At 36.3% G+C, this 22484-nt stretch overlaps 1 protein-coding gene across 2 annotated transcripts in view; it reads right to left on the minus strand.

Annotated features, from left to right (window-relative positions):
- The window catches only part of LOC123537167 (BTB/POZ domain-containing protein KCTD3-like), a 79429-nt gene that overhangs the window by 16039 nt on the left and 40906 nt on the right, over positions 1–22484 (minus strand). The window lies entirely within an intron of this gene.

Raw genomic sequence — 22484 nt, forward strand, 5'->3', positions numbered from 1 at the left:
AGAAGTCTACTAGGAAATGTTACATATCAAATATCTAAGATCTAGGCCTTCTGGTTTATTTTTAGCAAATTTATGAAGATTTCTTTATGTACAATCAAGTAACCCCTGGGGCTGGGTCAATTGGACCCTGGGGGGTCAAGATTTGAACCAATTTTGTAGAGGTCCACTAGGCAATGCTACATGTCAAATATCTAAGCTCTAGGCCTTCTGGTTTATTTTTAGAAAATTTTGAAGATTTTCCGATGTACAATCAAGTAACCCCTGGGGCGGGGCCAATTTTACCCCGGGGGTAATGATTTGAACAAAGTTTGTAGAAGTCTACTAGGAAATGTTATATATCAAATATCAAAGACCTAGGCCTTCGGGTTTATTTTTAGCAAATTTATGAAGATTTCCCTATGTACAATCAAGTAACCCCTGGGGCTGGGTCAATTTGACCCTGGGGGGGGTCAGGATTTGAACCAGTTTTGTAGAGGTCCACTAGGCAATGCTACATGTCAAATATCTAAGCTCTAGGCCTTCTGGTTTATTTTTAGAAAATTTTGAAGATTTTTCTATGTACAATCAAGTAACCCCATGGGGCGGGGTCAATTTGACCCCGGGGGTCATGATTTGAACAAATTTTGTAGAAGTCTTCTAGGCAATGCTACTTGTCAAATATCTAAGATCTAGGCCTTCTAGTTTATTTTTAGAAATTTTTTGAAGATTTTCCTATGTAAAATCAAGTGACCCCTGGAGCGGGGTCAATTTTGACCCAGGGGTCATGATTTGAACAAATTTTGTAGAGGTCCACTAGGCAATGCTACATGTGAAATATCTAAGCTCTAGGCCATTTGGTTTATTTTAAGAAATTTTTTAATGATTTTCCTAAGTAAAATCAAGTGACCCCTGGGGCGGGGTCAATTTTGACCCCAGGGGTCATGATTTGAACAAATTTTGTAGAGGTCCACTAGGCAATGCTACCTGTGAAATATCTCAGCTCTAGGGCTTCTGGTTTATTTTTAGAAAATTTTGAAGATTTTTCTATGTACAATGAAGTAACCCCAAGGGGCGGGGTCATTATTTGAAAAAAAATTTGTAGAAGTCTATTAGGCAATGCTACATGTCAAATATCTAAGATCTAGGCCTTCTGGTTTATTTTTAGAAATTTTTTGAAGATTTTCCTATGTAAAATCAAGTGACCCCTGAAGCGGGGTCAATTGTGACCCCGGGGGTCATGATTTGAACAAATTTTGTAGAGGTCCACTAGGCAATGCTACATGTGAAATATCTAAGCTCTAGGCCTTCTGGTTTATTTTTAGAAATTTTTGAAGATTTTTCTATGTAAAATCAAGTGACCCAGGGTCATGATTTGAACAAATTTTGTAGAGGTCTACTAGGTAATGCTACACATGAAATATCTAAGCTCTAGGCCTTCTGGTTTATTTTTAGAAAATATTTGAAGATTTTCCTATGTAAAATCAAGTGACCCATGGGGCGGGGTCAATTTTGACCCCGGGGTCATGATTTGAACAACTTTAGTAGAGGTCTACTAGGCAATGCTACAAGTCAAATATCTAAGCTCTAGGGCTTCTGGTTTTTGAGAAGAAGATTTTTAAAGATCTTCCTATGTAAAATCAAGTGACCCCTGGGGCGGGGTCAATTTTGACCCCGGGGTCACCCCGGGTGACCAAGGCAAGTGAGCGACCAGGTGTGGGTGCACAACTTCACATGTTTATAATAAATGTTCACAGAAAAGAATGAAAGAAATTTAATGAAATTCTGCCAAATGGCAAGTTTGTTATGTACAAATATGTGGATTTTTAGACAATTAAAGGGCAATAACTCTGCAGTTACAAAAGAAATCCAATCGAAATTGTGTGTGCACCACCACATTATAGTGCTCTAAATTCTGTTAAAGTTTCATAGTTCAAGGTCAAATATATCAAAAGTTATGATGCAGAAATTGCCATACTTATAGTACCCTATATAGTTAACACTAGAAACTTCTAAGGGCCATAACTCTGGTGTTACTTGGGCAATCTGACTGAAACTTGACGGGCCGCAAGAACTCATAGTGGTGAACAAGTATATGAAGTTTTAAATATATATTCCCAACCATTTCCTAGATATGGCTCCGGACGGACGGACGGACGGACGGAAGGACGGATGGACGGACGGAAAGACGGACGGAAGGACGGACAACGCCAAAACTATATCCCTCCAACTTTCGTCGGGGGATAATTAAAACAGATATATGCTGTAATCCCGGTTGAATGAAATATTTTAGAAGAACCTTTGCAAGCAAAGAAAATAATACCAGACTCGATTTAATTAAGTCTAATAATGGGAGGTATTGAAATATATAACACCCCTCATGCACCCTTATACTGGCTTAATCGGAGTTTACATTGAATGGAATCCGCAACACTGCAAGTACGCCCACCTTGCGCAACCAAGCAGACATAAAACATACTTGGTTTAATAAATTCTGACCATGAAGTAATGAAATGTTGTGCACAACCCTCATGCACATGAGTAGTGAATAGTTTCTTTGTAATAGGGTCTAATATATTGTTCCCAAGTTTTGCAATAATTATCTTCCTTGAAACAAACTAGCAGACATTTTATGTGCCGAGTTTCTAAATATATTATAGGGATAGTTTACAAAATTAGCCAATAACAAAATAGTAAAGATATAAAGACAGTAAGTCTTGGTATAATTCTTTAAACATTTAAAGATTACATACATTATGTAGTAACAATAAAAGAAACTTATTTGTCAATAAATAAAATTTCATGGCACTGTGAGGAATTTTTCCCTAATCTGTAGTAAGTTTAGGGTTAGGAATGACCCTAAAAATGGAAGCTTGTGCAGTGTAAGAAGCATCTATGCAATAATTATTCCAGATATGTATTTGTCTGTCAAGCTACAACTTAAAATAAAAGATGTTTCTTAACATAACTGGTTATTTAACTGAAATGTTTAAATTCTTTATTAACCCGAACAAAATACTCTAATGTAAAGGATATGAGTCTGCCCTGACCTAGCTGCACGTTTTTTTTTATCATAAATTGTTACCTGAAACCTTGAAAACATAATATAAAGATGGTAAAGGGACAAAGGGTCGCCTTTATATACGTTAGACCAATCTGAGATGTCGCCATTAAATGTAACATAGGGTCCAAGGTACTTATCTCACTTGATCCATTTAAGCTTGGTTGAACCGTAATTTTCACACAAATGAATTCGTCACACGTGTGAAAATTTCGTACGAATTCCCCACATACTGCGTGACAAATACGTACGAATATGTCACAAGTAGGTATTGTGAAATTTTCGAGCCCCATTTTTAACCACCTCTTAGTACCAACGAAATTTTCACAAATATGTCACACGTGTGAGGAATTCGTACGACTTTTTCACACGTGACGAATTTGTGTGTGAAAATTACGGATCAACAGAGGGTCAGAATAGCAGAATAGCAGAACAACTCCAGCAGAATAGCAGAATAACTCCAGCAGAATAGCAGAACGACAAATTTCAAGGGCATATTTGTGGGGAGAGGGATCAAGGTCAAATTTATTTGTTTATTTATTTAATAGCAACATACTTGGTAGCAAAGAATTGCAACAAGTATTATAATTAACATTTTATGTATAAGAGTATTTATTTTATCATATTAATTCCCGCCAACAATAAATCTGATTTTTTTCCCCTGAAAATGTCCAATCGGATTTTTTTCCAGCTTTTAAAATGGGATTTTTTTTTATTTATCGCTGTTTTCGTCTCAAACCCAGACAAAATTACTGTACAACAGAAAACTTAGTTAAATATACCATTTATTTCTTTGATAAAAATTCGGAAAAAAATCCAGCACGCCGAAATATGGGAAAAATGTCCGACTGGATTTTCAAAAACTCCGATCGGACACCATATATCCAATCGAATTTTCGATCGTACAAAATTTTTTAACTGATTTTTTTTTTTGTACATAAATAATTTTGAAATATTACAAAATTCATTCATTTATTGCTCAACGGTCCATAAACTACCATCCAAACATAAATAGAAGTTTCTAAGTCACTTAGAAATGGTAGTGAAGTTTGCCAAAATCCTGGTTTTGCAAAGATATCCTGGTGGCTGTTAATAACTGAATGTGGTGCCAACTGCTTTTCGGTGCCATAAAAATGTAAAAGGCATTCTGATTGACTGATCGTAAAATTGGTAACATCACCGGAAATGGAAGATAAAACAAGAGCTGTCTGATGACAGCGCGCTCGACTATTCGAAGAATTGATTGAAGAATGGGGTCAAAATATTTCCACGGATATTCAGACAAAAGAAATAAATAGATTATACAAACAATGTTCCTGTATTACTTTGATTTCGATAAGTCTTGCACTAAATGGCAATATATGAGCCAATTTCAAAGTCCAAAAAGGGCCATAATTCAGTCAAATAGTTATGTACTCTTGCCTACAGATGTAGATCATAATGATAAGCAAGTGTTCAAAGTTTAAAAGCCATATGTCAAATAGTTTTGACAAAACATGGACTTGTATGAAAACAGAACCAATTTCAAAGTCCAAAAAGGGCCATAATTCAGCCAAAATAGAGGACAGAGTTAATATGTTCTCTTTCCTACAGATAGAGACTATTATACTAAACAAGTGATAAAAGTTTCAAAGCCATATGTCAAACACTTTACAAAAAATATGAACTGGTACGAAAAACTTAACCAAGATTTCTAAGTCGAAAGGGGCCATAATTCAGCCAAAATCCCTGATGGAGTTATGTACTCTTGCCTATAACTGGCCATGGTGATGGTTAACAAGTGTTGAAAGTTTCAAAGCTTTATCTTAAAAGACTTTGTCAAAATATGAACTGGTACAAAAAACTTAACCATGATTTCTAAGTCAAAAGGGGCCATAATTCAGCCAAAATCCTTGATGGAGTTATGTGCTCTTGCCTATAACTGGCCATGATGATGGTAAACAAGTGTTGAAAGTTTCAAAGCTTTATCTCAAAAGACTTTGTCAAAATGTGGACTGGTACAAAAAACTTAACCAAGGTGTGACACCGACGCCGACGCCGTGGTGAGTAGGATAGCTCTACTTATTCTTCGAATAGTCGAGCTAAAAACCGCATGATGCGGTTTATAAAAAGAACATGCATACAGGTTCAAATGTATAAAAAGCGCATCTTGCGGTTTAAAAGCGCATGCGGTTTTGAGAATTTTGAACCAGTTTGTACACCATAATTAAAATGGTGTATGCGGAGCACCTGTTACATAACATATATGAGTAAGTCAGTCGAGGGATTTAATTTGATTTGATGGGTTTAACGCCCGATTTAATTTGATTTGATGGGTTTAACGCCATTTTTAAACAGTATTTCAGTTATGTCAAGTGGGCAGTTTACCCAACAAGCGTTCCTGGAAAGATCCACTACTTGTACCCATCCTCCGTAAGAAACTGTCATCTTCCCTACATGAAGTGATACGGTCGGTTGCAGGGATCGATCCCATGCCCCTTAATCAGTGAGAGATTACAGTGATTTTAAGTCAGCGACTCTAACCACCCTAACATAGAGGCGGTCAGTCAATAGAGGAAATTCTATATTCTGTTTGTAAGTACATGTAGTACGTCAATCCTTCGACATTCAATCAAAATTGTCTATGTCAAATGTTTACATTAATAGAGCACAAAACAGTATCTGTTTGTATCAATTTCATGTTTCAGTCACTTTGCATTGCTTACAAGAATTGCTGAACTTCGATATTAAGTAATATTGTATATTGTAGTTCCTTCTTCATGTTTTAACTAAAATTTTCCATCAGGCATTTACAAAGCTGTGCTAAGCAGACAATTTTTCCTTCAATTCTGTCTAAATAAAAGAATTGATTTACAGACACAATATTGTAGACCAACATGCTACCATTTGCAGTTGTATTCTACTCGTTCCAATGACAGTTGCTGTGTTCCTACCTTGATACGTTTCAAAAAGTAAGATATTACAAAATGGTAAACAAGAGGGCCATGATGGCCCTATATCGCTCACCTGTTATCATTGCACTTGAGGACAAGAAGGTCCTCAGAAAAAATATCAAAGTCCAAAGGACAGGAACAACAAAGGGAAAAAATTTAACCAAAATGAAAAAAACATTCTTACAAGGTATAGATATGTCAAAATACACCTAAAAATTGGAGGTACCATCCATGTTGTACCACAGAAAAGTGGTCTCGGTTTTTCCCTACGGCCAATAATAAAAAAGTTACTAAAAATAAGCTATTTATAGTAACGTAAAAGGGAAGTAATTAAAAAAAAAAATAGTGTAAGTGAACAAAAGAAGGATCTGCCAAATAAATCTGTTGACATAAATGAAATATCAGATCAGTATCTTCATTAGTTATGGAGATATACCCATTTTAATTTGAAATAAAGGGAGGTAATTTGACATAAAATCAGTCCATAGTTATCTACCCTGATTGTCTCAGTCCAACTAATAACAATATGAAATTTCAAATAAGTCCTATAAGTACTTACTGATATAAATCCATATTGATTACAATCAGGGGAGGTAATCAGATATAAAATAACTCTGGAACCTATGATTGGATCTGATTTGTCATGGAATCCAACATTTATTGGTGTTGAAGATATTTTGGAAGTTTGTATCAAATAAAACCATAAATGAAGTCTCTATATGGCTGCAAATGCCAAAATAGCAAATTTTGGATCTTTAAGGGGCCATAACTCTGGAACCCATGAAGGAATCTGGCCAGTTGAAGAAAGGAAGCAAGATCTCGTGGTGATACAAGTTGTGTGCAAGTTTGGTTAAAATCAAATAATAAATGAAACTGCTATTGTGCAGACAAGGTCAAAATAGCTAATTTTGGCCCTTTCAGGGGCGAATAACTCTGGAACCCATTATGGGATCTGGCCAGATCAAGAAAGGAACCGAGATCTTATGGTGACACAAGTTTTGTGCAAGTTTGATTAAATTCAAATCATAAATGAAGCTGCTATTGTGCAGACAAGGTCAAAATAGCTAATTTTGGCCCTTTCAGGGGCCATCACTCTGGAACCCATAATAGAATCTCGCCAGTTCAAGAAAGGAACCAAGATCTTATGGTGATACAAGTTGTGTGCAAGTTTGGTTAAAATAAAATCATAAATGAAGCTGCTATTGTGCAGACAAGGTCAAAATAGCTAATTCTGGCCCTTTCAGGGGCCATAACTCTGGAACCCATAATGGAATCTGGCCAGTTCAAGAAAGGAATCAAGATCTCGTGGTGATACAAGTTGTGTGCCAGTTTGGTAAAAATCAAATCATAAATAAAGCTGCTATTGTGCAGACAAGGTCAAAATAGCTAATTTCGGCCCTTTCAGGGGCCATAACTCTGGAACCCATAATGGGATCTGGCCAGTTCAAGAAAGGAACCGTGATCTTATGGTGATACAAGTTGTGTGCAAGTTTGGTTAAAATAAAATCATAAATGAAACCACTATCGTGCAGACAAGGAATTGTTGACGCACGGACGGACGACGGACGAAGGGTGATCACAAAAGCTCACCTTGTCATTATGTGACAGGTGAGCTAAAAATGACGTTCCCAGAGTAGGATATGAACCTATGACCCTCGCTAAGAGTGAAGGCAAATTTGTGTTAAAATTAAGACGAAAACAATAGAGTTATTGAGGTAATTAATTTGAATAAGATAGCACGTTACCTTAAATCAGGAAGAATAACAGTGACAAAGCATTTATTTTTATCCGACAACAGGCTAACGAAAACATGATTTTCTTAGAAAAAGACTTTTGCGGGGCATTTTAGGAGCATTTAAGAACACTTTTTTTCCACTGCAATTCTATATAAAGTATACCCCTTATGTTCCATTTTTATGAGCTCACCTGTTGAATTGGGAAAAATGATGAAATTTAGTTTCCTTTAAGGTAATTATTTCGAAAAAACAACATTTTCTTTCCTTCTTCTCTTTCTTCCCTATTTTTAGGATTTTCCAGGGATGGGGGAAGGGGGATGGGTCCGGACCCCCGGTCCCCACTCTGCATCCGCGCATGAACTTTTTTGTTTGTATAATTCTAAAAGCGATAGTTTACAAAGGTAAGACGTTTATTAAAATACAGCAAATTATAGACGGTTCTGTAGAACTGACAATTTTTCCACAGGATATATCTGTCTAGAGATGGTACCTAAGGCCATGTATTCAACAACAACAACAACAAATCAAGTGCAAAACTGAAGCGCATATCGCTTATCCCACGCTAGCAATATTTTAACATAGCACCGTCCAGTAAATACGGGAACTTTTGACAGCGAAACCGGCTTCGTTATTTTGATGGATTAGCTAAAGAAAGGTGATTGTCATTTCTTTTTAACTAACACAACCATTTTATTTATACTAATGACCGTCTACATTATATTAACAGAAGTTTCTGTAATGGCAAATTCAGCAAGGTAAATGCGACTCCGCACGCCTCGGTCAATATGCAAATTAGGTACATTTGTAAACACGAGGTGCGTGTCATAAAAAGTGAAATAACTTCTTTCGGCACAGTTTTTGGTATGGTTTTGGTGTGACCATAAGATAGAATATACATTTTTGTATGGCTCTGTTTTAACTCGTACATTTTGAGGCCTTGATTATTCTTGGAAAACGAATTTTGTAAAATGTTGAGGGATTCGATGTCGTAAAATTCTTATAGTCTATTTATATTTTTTCTCACGAATAATGTTTTCTTTCCTATGATCATACCATACCTGTAAATTTCGACATTAATGAATAAAAATAATTGCCTTTGAATTATTTCGTTCGAAAATGGAAGATATTGCTCAACTTTTTTTGTTTGAATGATTATTCATAGATCTTGAAGTAAACTATATTTTTAGGAAACATATCCGAATCTATGCGTACTTTGGTCACATAACTAAATAGTCCTAGAAGAGTTATCTGTCACTGGCTTCTCTTTTCCAACTAGGACCAATTTTTTCGGATTAAATATTACCTTTCAGCATGAAAAATGAAGTATGAAAGTAAAACCACTATATAATTGAAGTACTCCGATATTAGGTGTTTAACAGAAAATAATATCAGATGCAATTTGAATTTTTAGGTACCATCTCTAATCTGTCCGTAATGTGAACATCTAATTTTATTAAGTTTTTTTTTTTTGGATTTTTTTTTTTTTAATATGAATAAAACATATAGTAGTCGCAACTTGACCGCGATGGTTGACCTTAGGCTGATTATTCATATCGATTATTTCATTATAGAAATCAAGGGTGCTTAGGGTAGCCGTGTATATTTATATGGAATTAGTTTGTATACTGTGCAGTGTCAAAGTATATATACTTACATTTAATCATTTAAAACCTTCCAATACAATAATTTATATTTACACAAATTTATATTTTCCTTTTTCTCGTGCAGCTCGTGTTTTACGTACACTTCTTTTCAATAATAGGTTGTGCTTCATTATGTATTATAATGCAAAGGTCAGCCATCGGGGTCAAGTTGCATCCACTATAGCTGAAAAATATAATTATTGCATTTCAAAAAAACTAAGGTACTGGCTTTGTGAATGAACAAGTATTGTTCAATCAGTAGTGTTATATGGCCAAATTAAAAGAACTGATTTGGCCGACAACCTTTTTATTTCGCTAGAAATTTAGTGTAAAGTTTATTTTCTATCGAAAAATCTTAAAGTACTGCTGTACCTATACAGGAAATAATTAAGATTATTCGATAGCTTTTACTGATATGATCAATACCACTCAATTGTTTTATATATAGATGAAGGTTTGAAATGTTGAAGAATTTAAAAAGAATTGGCTTAATTATGAAATCACACATAATCCCCAAACAGGGCACAGGAACCGTGTGAATCCCGCTGAAATACCAGTGACTATTCGGGTGCCCCTACCTGACCCTATAAATAATACATAGCAAGTTCACTGAAAATAAGTATTCATGCCGGATTTAAGTTGCAAGTCATAAATTTCAGTTTACAGGTAACAGGCCGTTTGTATACCGAATAAATTACCACAAGTAAACTTAAAATGAAGAAATAAATGATATCAATAATTTAGAAGAATTAACGAAATATAAATAAAGACATACATGATATCAAGAATTTAGAAGAGGTAACGAAATGCAAATAAAGTGGAAAAAGTATATTTATTCGAACAAAATTTGTTCAATATATTCATATTGCTTTTCTTTGAGCGGGTTCAAATGATCTTTTTAACAACTATAGACTTTGAAATATAGCTGTAGTGGTGTCATCTGTCAACATATTGCATTAACCACTGTGAATTCTTTATAGATCTAATACTGACAGATATTTCCGGAAAAAGCAATGCATATATAAGCACCGCTTGAAGTTGAAAGTTTGTAAAATGAATATATATTGATAGATCATAAATAAACTATATTTTCTGAGTGATGCTCCTGAATATTATAATATTTTCAATGCAATATTTCTATTATCAAACATTTAATTAACATGGCAATAACAGCGAAATGGTTAAACGATAAGCCGGACAAGATATTCGGAAACACAGATATATAATATCGTCTTGTGAAGGTGAAAACATATATAATTGGTAATTCATTAATTATCAACATTATAATTTCACCCATGAGCTTAAAATGACGAACACATGTGTTAGATCAGTGATAATGATTTAAACCTTGGAGTGTATGTACTACGAGTTGTATACAGGTCAACTGGGGAACTGCAAAAAATTGCGAAGGATACACACTCTGGTAAAATTCTAATTGTGTGTGAGATATGTGTATGACCTAAGAACCTGCAAACCGGGGAATAAATTTCTATCGCTCAGAGTAGGCTCAAATTTCAAGAGATGACTAATTTTAAGGTCAGGATTAACATGGCATTGTTAGATTGAACTGGGGAATTCCCTGGTTCGTGGCGTATCCCCGGTTTGTTGGTGTGTATTCATACGAAATTACCCAGTTGGCTATGTTCACACACACACACACACACACAGAGACTGGAGTTAATCAATATGTCTCCCACAACACTGTGTGGTGGGAGACATAACTAAAGAAATAAAAACTAAGTAAGGGGCCAATGTTTTTTTGTATCATCAGATGGCAGGATTGTTCTTATAGCTAATTATAATCAAACTATAAATGGAAAATTACTGCTGGGAATTTATCGGATCGAAGTTTTAACTGTCTACAGACCTACAGGATGGTGTTATCTTAGTAATACTATGACTTTTATAAATATATTCTTGCAAACATATGTTATAGAGTATAAAAAACAAACAACGGTCAGCTTTAGTGGTCAAATTAGAATAAATAAAACTAAAAGTTAGTATCATAACAACATGCAATGCTATTATGTGAATACAAGATACAAACATTCCTATATTTCATGTTATTGCAGAACAGAACATACATATCTCCTTTAGGTGACAAAAACAAGACGGCCATGATGGCCCTATATCGCTCACCTGAGTAGAGTTGCTTGCTTGAACAAATTTCTTAGCCAAAGCTTTAAGATCTAGGCCTTCTGGTTTATTTTTAGCAAATTTATGAAGATTTCCCTATGCACAATCAAGTAACCCTGGGGCTGGGTCAATTTGACCATGGGGTGTCAAGTTTGTACAAATTTTGTAGAGGTCCACTACGCAATGCTACATGTCAAATATCTAAGCTCTAGGCCTTCTGGTTTATTTTTAGAAAATTTTGAAGATTTTTCTATGTACAATCAAGTAACCCCATGGGGCGGGGTGAATTTGACCCCGGGGCTCATGATTTGAAAATGTTTTGTAGAAGTCTACTAGTCAATGCTACATGTCAAATATCTAAGACCTAGGCCTTCTGGTTTATTTTTAGAAAATTTTTGAAGCTTTTTCTAGGTAAAATCAAGTGACTCCTGGGGCGGGGTCATGATTTGAACAAATTTTGTAGAGGTCCACTAGGCAATGCTACATGTCAAATATCTAAGCTCTATGCCTTCTGGGGTTTTTTTTAGAAAATTTTGAAGATTTTTCTATGTACAATCAAGTAACCCCATGGGGCGGAGCCAATTTGACCCCGGGGGTCATGATTTGAACAAATTTTGTAGAAGTCTACTAGGCAATGCTACATGTCAAATATCTAAGATCTAGGCCTTCTGGTTTATTTTTAGAAAGTTTTTGAAGATTTTCATGATTATGTAAAATCAAGTGACCCCTGGGGCGGGGTCAATTTTGACCCTGGGGGTCATGATTTGAACAAATGTTGTAGAGGTCCACTAGGCAATGCTACATGTGAAATATCTAAGCTCTAGGCCTTCTGGTTTATTTTTAGAAAATTTTTGAAGATTTTCATATGTAAAATCAAGTGACCCCTAGGGCGGGGTCAATTTTGACCCCGGAGTCATGATTTGAAAATGTTTTGTAGAAGTCTACTAGGCAATGCTACATGTCAAATATCTAAGATCTAGGCCTTCTGGTTTATTTTTAGAAAATTTTTGAAGATTTTTCTATGTAAAATCAAGTGACTCCTGGGGCGAGGTCATGATTTGAACAAATTTTGTAGAGGTCCACTAGGCAATGTTACATGTCAAATATCTAAGCTCTATGCCTTCTGGGGTATTTTTTAGAAAATTTTGAAGATTTTTCTATGTACAATCAAGTAACCCCATGGGGCGGAGCCAATTTGACCCCGGGGGTCATGATTTGAACAAATTTTGTAGAAGTCTACTAGGCAATGCTACATGTCAAATATCTAAGATCTACGCCTTCTGGTTTATTTTTAGAAAATTTTTGAAGATTTTCATATGTAAAATCAAGTGACCTCTGGGGCGGGGTCAATTTTGACCCTAGGGGTCATGATTTGAACAAATATTGTAGAGGTCCACTAGGCCATGCTACATGTGAAATATCTAAGCTCTAGGCCTTCTGGTTTATTTTTAGAAAATTTTTGAAGATTTTCATATGTAAAATCAAGTGACCCCTAGGGCGGGGTCAATTTTGACCCCGGAGTCATGATTTGAACAACTTTAGTAGAGGTCCACTAGGCAATGCTACATGTCAAATATCTTAGCTCTAGGACTTTTGGTTTTTGAGAAGAAGATTTTTTAAGATTTTCCTATGTAAAATCAAGTGACCCCGGCCGCGGGGCCAATTTTGACCCGAGGGTCATGATTTAAACAAATTTTGTAGAGGTCCACTAGGCAATGCTACATGTGAAATATCTAAGCTCTAGGCCTTCTGGTTTATTTTCAGAATTTTTTTGAAGATTTTCATATGTAAAATGAAGTGAACCCTGGGGCGGGCCCCAGGGGTCAATTTTGACCCCAGGGTCATGATTTGAACAATTTTAGTAGATGTCCACTAGGCAATGCTACATGTCAAATATCTAAGCTCCTGGGCTTATGCTTTTTGAGAAGAAGATTTTTTAAGATTTTCCTACGTAAAATCAAGTGACCCCCGCGGCGGGGCCAATTTTGACCCCAAGGGTCATGCTTTAAACAAATTTTGTAGAGGTCCACTAGGCAATGCTACATGTGAAATATCTAAGCTCTAGGCCTTCTGGTTTATTTTTAGAAATTTTTTGAAAACTTTCATATGCAAAATCAAGTGACCCCTGGGGCAGGGTCAATTTTGACCCCAGGGTCATGATCTGAACAAATTTGGTAGAGGTCCACTAGGCAATGCTTCACACCACATATCTAAGCTCTAGGGCTTCTGGTTTTTGAGAAGAGGATTTTTTAAGATTTTCCTATGTAAAATCAAGTGACCCCTGGGGCAGGGTCGATTTTGACCCCGGGGGTCATAATTTAAACAAATTTTGTAGAGGTCCACTAGGCAATGCTACATGTCAAATATCTAAGCTCTAGGCTGTTGGGTTTTTTTTAGAACTTGGTAGAGGTCCACTAGGCAATGCTTCACACCATATATCTAAGCTCTAGGGCGTCTGGTTTTTGAGAAGAGGATTTTTTAAGATTTTCATATGTAAAATCAAGTGACCCCTGGGGCGGGGTCAATTTTGACCCGGAGGTCATGATTTGAACAACTTTAGTAGAGGTCCACTAGGCAATGATACATGTCAAATATCTAAGCTCTAGGGCTTTTGCTTTTTGAGAAGAAGATTTTTTAAGCTTTTCCTATGTAAAATCAAGTGACCCCTGGGGTGGGGTCAATTTTGACCCCGGGGTCATGATTTGAAAAAATTTGGTAGAGGTCCACTAGGCAATGCTTCACACCAAATACCTAAGCTCTAGGCTTCTGGTTTTTGAGAACAAGATTTTTTAAGTTTTTCCTTTCGGTTGCCATGGCAACCAGAGTTCTCCATGGAATTCAATTCTTTGAAAAATTTTGAAAGGGGGCCACCCAAGGATCATTCCTGTGAAGTTTGGTGTAATTCTGCTCAGTGGTTTTCTAGAAGAAGATTTTTTTACAAATTGTTGACGCACGACGCACAACGGACGACGCACGACGGACATCAAGTGGTCACAATAGCTCACCTTGTCACTTCGTGACAGGTGAGCTAAAAATGTAAAAGCCAACAACGTCTCACTGTTTAAGGGCATTGTTCTTTACATACATTTCTTATGGAACATTTAAACATGCCTAAACATGATTAAAAATTTCGCTGTTATGATATTTTTCATGGTTACACTAACTAAAGCTACATTTTCTTTACTTTTTGTTGTCCTACTTGTAAACTGACATCTCTTTTTTTGCCAATTTCCTTAAGACAGAAACCAACATAATATTATTCGCTTTTTACTGACTAAAACATGTTCACAACCGTTTTGTTTTCAGTAACACAAAGTGTTAAATACTGTCTGAAAATAATTCAATTTTCTATTCAATAAACCAAAAGAACCTATAAGTAACAGACTGGCCTCTGCACAAGTAATATGTTGCAACAGCCAGAAATGCCCTTAAGGTAGTTCTGCACATCTGATATCTGGTAGTAATGGTATAACGTCATTTATCTTGATAACGTAGGATAAAGACTGGACACTCTATAATTATGGAAATGAAAATTGTTACATGAATTTATGGCAACCCTAGAGTAAATTCATTAGAACAACACTGCAATATTACTTTCTTTCTAAAAGTAATATATGATATTTGAAAGCTTGACACGTTAATTCCAAACTAGAAGATGCTTTGGTACAAAAACGAATGTCTCCCCCAATGCATAGTCCTATAGGCAAGAAGTCAATAGGGGACAGGAGCAAAAGTCAAAGAGACACTGATGGTTGGCTGCAATAAGGATCATCTACTTGGCATGTCCAATCATCCCACTAAGTTTCAACATTTGGGGCTTAGTGGATCTGAAATTATGAATTGGAAATGGTTTTCCATGTTCAAGCCCCCTTTGATCAGGTGAACCCAAAATTAGTAGGGGTCATCTACTTTGCATGTCCAGTCATCCTAATAAGTTTCAACATTCTGGGTCAAGTGGTTCTCAAGTTATTGATTGGAAAGAGTTTTCTATGTTCAGCCCCTGTAACCTTGACATTTAATGGAGTGACCCCAAAAACATTAGGGGTCATCTGCTCTGTAAGTCCTTTCGCCCTATTAAGTTGGAAGGTTCTAGGTCAAATGGTTCTCAAGTTATTGACCTGAAGTGGATTTCAATGTTCTGTCTGCTGTGACCATGACCTTTAATACAGTGACCCCAAAATCAGAAGTTTCTGCATGTCTAATCATCCTATGAAGTTTCAACATTCTGGGTCAAGTGGTTCTCAAGTTATTGATTGGATATTGTTTCCAATGTTCAGGCCCCTGTGATCTTGACCTTTGATGGAGTGATCCCCAAAACAATAGTGGTCATCTATTCCATAAGCCCTACGACCCTTTGAAGTCTGTAGGTTCTAGTTCAAATGGTTTTCAAGTTATTGACTGGAAATGAATTTCCATGTTCTGTCCACTGTGACCTTGACCTTTAACAGAGAGGCCCCAAAATCAATAGGGGTAATCCACTCTGCATGTCCAATCATCCTATGAAGTTTCAACATTCTGGGTCAAATGGTTCTCAAGTTATTGATCTGAAATGGTTTTCCATGTTCAGGCCCCTGTGACCTTGACCTTTAACAGAGTGATCCCAAAATCAATAGGGGTCATCTACTCCGCATGTCCAATCATCCTAGGAAGTTTCTGGGTATTGGTTCTCAAGTTATTGATCGGAAATGGTTTTCCATGTTCAGGCCCCTGTGACCTTGACCTTGAACATAGTGATCCTAAAATCAATAGGGGTCATCTACTCTGCATGACCAATCATCCTATGAAGTTTCAACATTCTAGGTCATGTGATTCTCAAGTTATTGATCGGAAATGGTTTTCCATGTTCAGGCCCCTGTGACCTTGACGGAAGGAGGACGGACGGACTGAGGGAAGGAAGGACGAACGGACAGGAGAATCACTATATGCCTCCCGCATCAGTAGATGCCAGGGGCATAAAAAGCGAAAATTAATACATTTTTCATCTTAAATGTATGGAATGATTTATTGATAATTTTGTACAAATAAACAGATATATGATTTAACATTTAACTTGAGACTTCAACATAAATATGTTTCTTAAATCTTAATTATAAACAGAGATCTGGAGTATTTAAAAAGACAAAATATGAGAAAATGAAATAACAAACTACTTCTAAAGCTTGTTTTACTTGGGATAATTATGAAAATGAATTTTACTTATGAATTAATTGTTATGTCATTCATTTACAATACACATGAAATATGAGGCAAAATACTGTATTGAATATTGTTTGTTTGTTTGTTTTGGGTTTAAAGCCGTTTTTCAACAGTATTTCAGTCATGTAACGGTGGGCAGTTAACCTAACCAGTGTTCCTGGATTCTATACCAGTACTTACTTGTTCACCGCAAGTAACTGCCAACTTCCCCACATGAATTATCAGAGGTGGAGGACGAATGATTTCAGACACAATGCTTTTTATCAAATCGTCATGGAGAACATATGCCCAGCCCGGGGATCGAACTCGTGACCCCGCGATCTGCAGACCAATGCTCTCCCTACTGAGCTAAGACGGCGGGCTTGACATGAATAATGGTGAGGTTAAAAAAAATACATATTTAATATATTGAATTGAATTTACCTTGTAATATAATTTATGTCATGAAATGTATATATAAGATATGGAATCACAATCTAAATTTGACACTTCATTGAAATAAATATTATACAATGGTTCACTGAATGAATATATATAGCATTTTTTTACTTGACAGGACCAGCAAAATTTATTCAAGTGATCGATTGTTCGAGTTATTAAACAAAATTCATTGTACAGGAATATTTCCGGGGCCTGACGACAAATTTGAGAGAAGGGTGGTGTACGAATTATCAAGTTAACTAAGTTTGACTGTATTTACAAAAATACCCAGATATTTGCTTGTCGTCCGAGTTAGGTGACAACAATAATATGGACAAGGCTCAAGTATCAATTACTGTGCATGTAACTTCATTTTCTTTATTGATGTAAATGTTGTTTTTTTCTAAATAATGTAAAAAAAGAAACAAACGATTGTGTATGCAACTGTTCTTAGTTTTTTCAGACTGATCTCTGTACCAGCTAGGAGAGTAAATGAGATCATATATCTGTATGTATTTATATTATAATTGTAATTATATAATCAATATTTTTTCCGTCAGTCTATTTATTTCATAGCAAAATCAGAAAATCATGCTGACAAAATTAGAATAAAGTTACTTTCAAAAGTAAACATTCAAAAGTAACCAAACGCTTTCCCGTACCTTTAAGAGAACATGTAATGTTTATGTTAACGAAACATGTCATTAAAGGCGCAACATTTGTTAGTATAAAAGGGAGGGTTTATAGGAGGTTCCTAAAATTCTATACCCTGTCAATTAACTCCACTCGGCTAAAAATAAATCAGTAACTGTGCGTTTATAGCAGTTGATACACTATACATGCAGACTGAGCAAAAGCAGACGACAGAAGTTATTACTTTATCTTGTTTTATAACATTATTGTTTCTTAAATATAACTGTTACATTATTGTGAGTTAAACCTTCATACTACATTTCTATTGAATAAGACTGAAATAACTACATGTATATTCTACTGGCTACTCAATTACTGTGTTGTATGCTATATAAGCAGTAGATTGCAAGTGCATTTATAATCACATCCACACAATTTTGTTTACAAACACTGACTGTACTGTCCTTTGGCCACACCTTGTAGAGACCGTACCATAGCTCTTCGCATTCTTCAATTTTTCAAAAAAGTGGTTTTTACAAGAGCACCGGTTACGATTGAAAATGTAAACAACCGACCCTATAAATTATTTGAATGAATGAATGAATGAATGAATGATCGTCGATCTTAGTCATAATACTGATTGACAGTGAATGCTAATGACTCCATGTGTTGCAGAAAAGTATTTAGTTTGTAACTGTAATTTCCTATCAATTGATATCCTGTCGAAACTTGTGCTTATATTAGGACAAAGCTCACTGTCTTTGCCGTTTGCCAGCTGCTAAAAAGGCAAATATATAAGATTCAGTGCAAGTTATATTTCACTGGTACTACCAGTTAGTAACTTCATACCCTAAAGAACACGCCAGAGAAATCTGGGCAGTTTTGACCGATTAAAACGTTTGCAGCATTAGATTATATTTTTTCTTTACACGAAAATTGCCGTTAGGCAACCAAGCGAATATGCCGATAATCCGGAGTCGGCCGATTGTGTTATTGTCACTAAACTGTTCCAGTTCACGTAATCTAATCGGTGCACTTCAACTGCCTAGCTATAGCTACTGCTGTTATAGAGAAGTGGTAGAGTGTCTGCCTTAGGTGTGAGAGGTCCTGGGTTCGAGTCCCAGCTTAACAATTTTCATTCTGCTACAGCATCTTTTGCTGTTAAAGGACTGTTCCAGTTGTTCTATATTTTTAGCACACAGTATCATGGATCATTATTTAGAAATCAAGATCACAGTTGAATGTTAAATCAAATGCACCCAAGTAGAAAATATCCGCTATGTTATGTCCCTTTGATGTTTCTGCTCTCCAGGTCCAAGAAGAGTTACATTTCCTTGATCCCAAAATTTTCTTTTACATGAAAATATTAAATGCTCATAACTCTACGCTTCTGGTTAAAATATTGTTAATATATGTATTTTTGAGAAATATATGTACATTTGTCTTCATTTCAAAGCTTTTTCACTTCATACTTTTTATTTGAAAAACTAAGGTACTATCTCTACACCTTGGGAAATTCAAATTCAATTTTTCTCCTCGACAGATTTAAACTTTTTTCTCAAAGGCACCTTTGAAAAATTGTACAGAATTATATTTTCGGATAAACTGTTGTACAATGTACAAATGTGCCATTTTTAGAAACAAGAGGGCCATGATGGCCCTATATCGCTCACCTGTTATCATTGCACTTAAGGACAAGTCTTCAAGGTCAAAAGATCATAATAGAAATCAATCAAAAGAATTATGAGAAAATATAGTTGAAATTTTCTTTAAGTAACTTTAAAAACAAGATTTGAAAACATTTTGTAGAGGTCCACTAGGCAATGCTACATGTCAATATCTAAGCTCTTCTGGTTTATCTTTAGAAAATTTTGAAGATTTTTCTATTTACAATCAAGTAACCCCATGGGACAGGGTCAATTTGACCCAGGGGTCATGATTTGAACAATTTTAGTAGATGTCCACTAGGCAATGCTACATGTCAAATATCTAAGCTCCAGGGCTTATGCTTTTTGAGAAGAAGATTTTTTAAGATTTTCCTACGTAAAATCAAGTGACCCCCGTGGCGGGGCCAATTTTGACCCCGAGGGTCATGCTTTAAACAAATTTTGTAAAAGTCTAATAGGCAATGCTACATGTCAAATATCTAAGATCTAGGCCTTCTGGTTTATTTTTAGAAAACTTTTGAAGATTTTCCTATGTAAAGACAAGTGACCGCTAGGGCCGGGTCAATTTTGACCCACGGGTCAACTTTAGTAGAGGTCCACTAGGCAATGTTACATGTCAAATATCTAAGCTCTAGGGCTTCTGGTTTTTGAGAAGATTTTTTAAATATTTTCCTATGTAAAATCAAGTGACCCCTGGGGCGGGGTCAATTTTGACCCCAGGGGCCATGATTTGAAAAAATTTTGTAGATGTCCACTAGGCAATGCTACATGTGAAATATCTAAGCTCTAGGCCTTCTGGTTTATTTTTAGAAATTTTTTGAAGATTTTCCTATGTAAAATCAAGTGACCCCTGGGGCGGGGTCAATTTTAACCCCGAGGTCATGATTTGAACAATTTTAGTAGAGGTCCCCTAGGCAATGCTACATGTCAAATATCTAAGCTCTAAGCCTTCTGGTTTTTGAGAAGAAGATTTTTTAAGATTTTCTTATGTAAAATAAAGTGACCCCTGGGGCGGGGTTAATTTTGACCCCGGGGTCATGATTTGAACAAACTTGGTAGAGGTCCACTAGGCAATGCTTCACACCAAATATCTAAGCTCTAGGGCTTCTGGTTTTTGAGAAGAAGATTTTTAAAGTTTTTCCTTTAGGTTGCCATGGCAACCAGTGTTCAGCATGGAATTCAATTCTTTGAACAATTTTGAAAGGGGGCCATCCAAGGAACATCCCTGTGAAGTTTCATCAAAATTGGCCTGTTGGTTTAGGAGGAGATGTTGTTTAAAGGAAAGTGTGGACGGACGTACAACGGACGGACGGACGGTGAGCGATCACAATACCTCACCCTGAGCACTTTGTGCTCAGGTGAGCTAAAAACTAGAAATGTGTCACAGACACGGATGCCCCCGCAACATGAGAAAGGTCACAGGCATGGTACTGCTCACAAACTAAATGAAGGACCCTTGGCCCTATTTATTTAGGATCCGTGGCCGAGTGGTTAAGGTTGCTGACTTCAAATCACTTGCCCCTCATCAATGTGGGTTCAAGCCTCACTCGGGGCATTGAATTCTTCATTTGAGGAAGCCATCCAGCTGGCTTACGGAAGGTCGGTGGTTCAACCCAGGTGCCCGCTCGTGATGAAATAATGCACGGAGGGGCACCAGGGGTCTTCCTCCATCATTAAAGCTGGAAAGTCGTCATATGACCTATCATGTGTCGGTGCGATGTTAAATCCAACAAAAAAAAAAAAAAAAAAAAAATTATTTAGGAAAACCAGAAAATTTAGTAATCTGTATATTTAGTGAAAATTGGCTAAGTTCAACCAAGGACTGCGACTTTGAGCTAGTGAAATGGTTTTTGCGCATGGGACATCGTCTATCCATGCTTATCATTTGTGTCAAATTATTTTGAAAAAGGACCATGCATGTCAAATTTATGGACCGGACACGAAGACCACATTATCAGTATATATGTAGTGAAAATTGGCTAAGTTCAACCAAGGACTGTGACCTTGACCTTTATGCTCGTGAAATGGTTTTGCGCATGACACATCGTCTATCCATGCTTACCATTTGTGTCAAATTATTCTGAAATCAGACCATGCATGTCAAAGTTATGGCCCGGACACAAACACTACCCTTTCCCGAACACACAAACACACACACACAAACAAACACACACAAACAAACACACAAACACAGACAGGGGTAACACTATATGCCCCCCACCCCTCCATTTTATAGCGGGGGCATAAAAATCCTTCTACTGCTTTCAGATAATTTTTTGAAAGTGGTCCCTGATATCGAGGGCTGAGCGCGAAACTATTGTATCTTGTTCTTTATTTATATAATATTATGAGCATGCATAAAATTATGGGAAAGTCTGCCCAGCTCCATCTTGTGGCTTATACTCCAGTCTCCACTTTAACAATTAAACCTTTAAATGTCTTTTTTTCCATGAAACCCTGTTCTACAAAATGCTTATATTTGACATAACATCAAGTTTGTGAATGCTAGTATCATGCAAAACTGTTTTATGACAACAGTCAGTTAGTAATGCCAAAACTAAAACACTTGCATAATATAGTTTGTTGAGCCGTGGAAGAGAGCGAGAGAAAAATCTGGCAAGATTTTCTTATTGCCTTTGTAGATAATCCTTAATACGTATCCCAAAATCGTTTAGAGCATAGGAAACCAACTAGATTCACTGCAATATAGTAAGTCTCTCAAAACTCTGGAAGTAGTCCGCTCCAAAATCTCCAACATACAGTGCCAGTGTACAGATTTTGTAGAAGTCCATAAAAAATGTCATGCACATCTGCACTTCAATGTGATTTTGTGTATCAAGTTTCACTAGAATCCTTTTAAATTAAATTGTGTAATTAGTTCGTTTAACGCACTCAAATGTACAAATAATACCAGTGTACATATTTTGTCAAACTGCAAGGGGCCAGCCCTTTAGTCTGCAATGATTGGACAAATGAACAAGAGCTGTCCGTAAGACAGCGCGCTCCACTATTCTGCGATTTGACAGTAAAATGAATATATGTCTCAATAAGAGATCTCTACTTTTAAAAGGAAGATACACCAA

The sequence above is a fragment of the Mercenaria mercenaria genome, chromosome 1 (assembly GCF_021730395.1).
Source record: "Mercenaria mercenaria strain notata chromosome 1, MADL_Memer_1, whole genome shotgun sequence".
Taxonomy (NCBI): domain Eukaryota; kingdom Metazoa; phylum Mollusca; class Bivalvia; order Venerida; family Veneridae; genus Mercenaria; species Mercenaria mercenaria.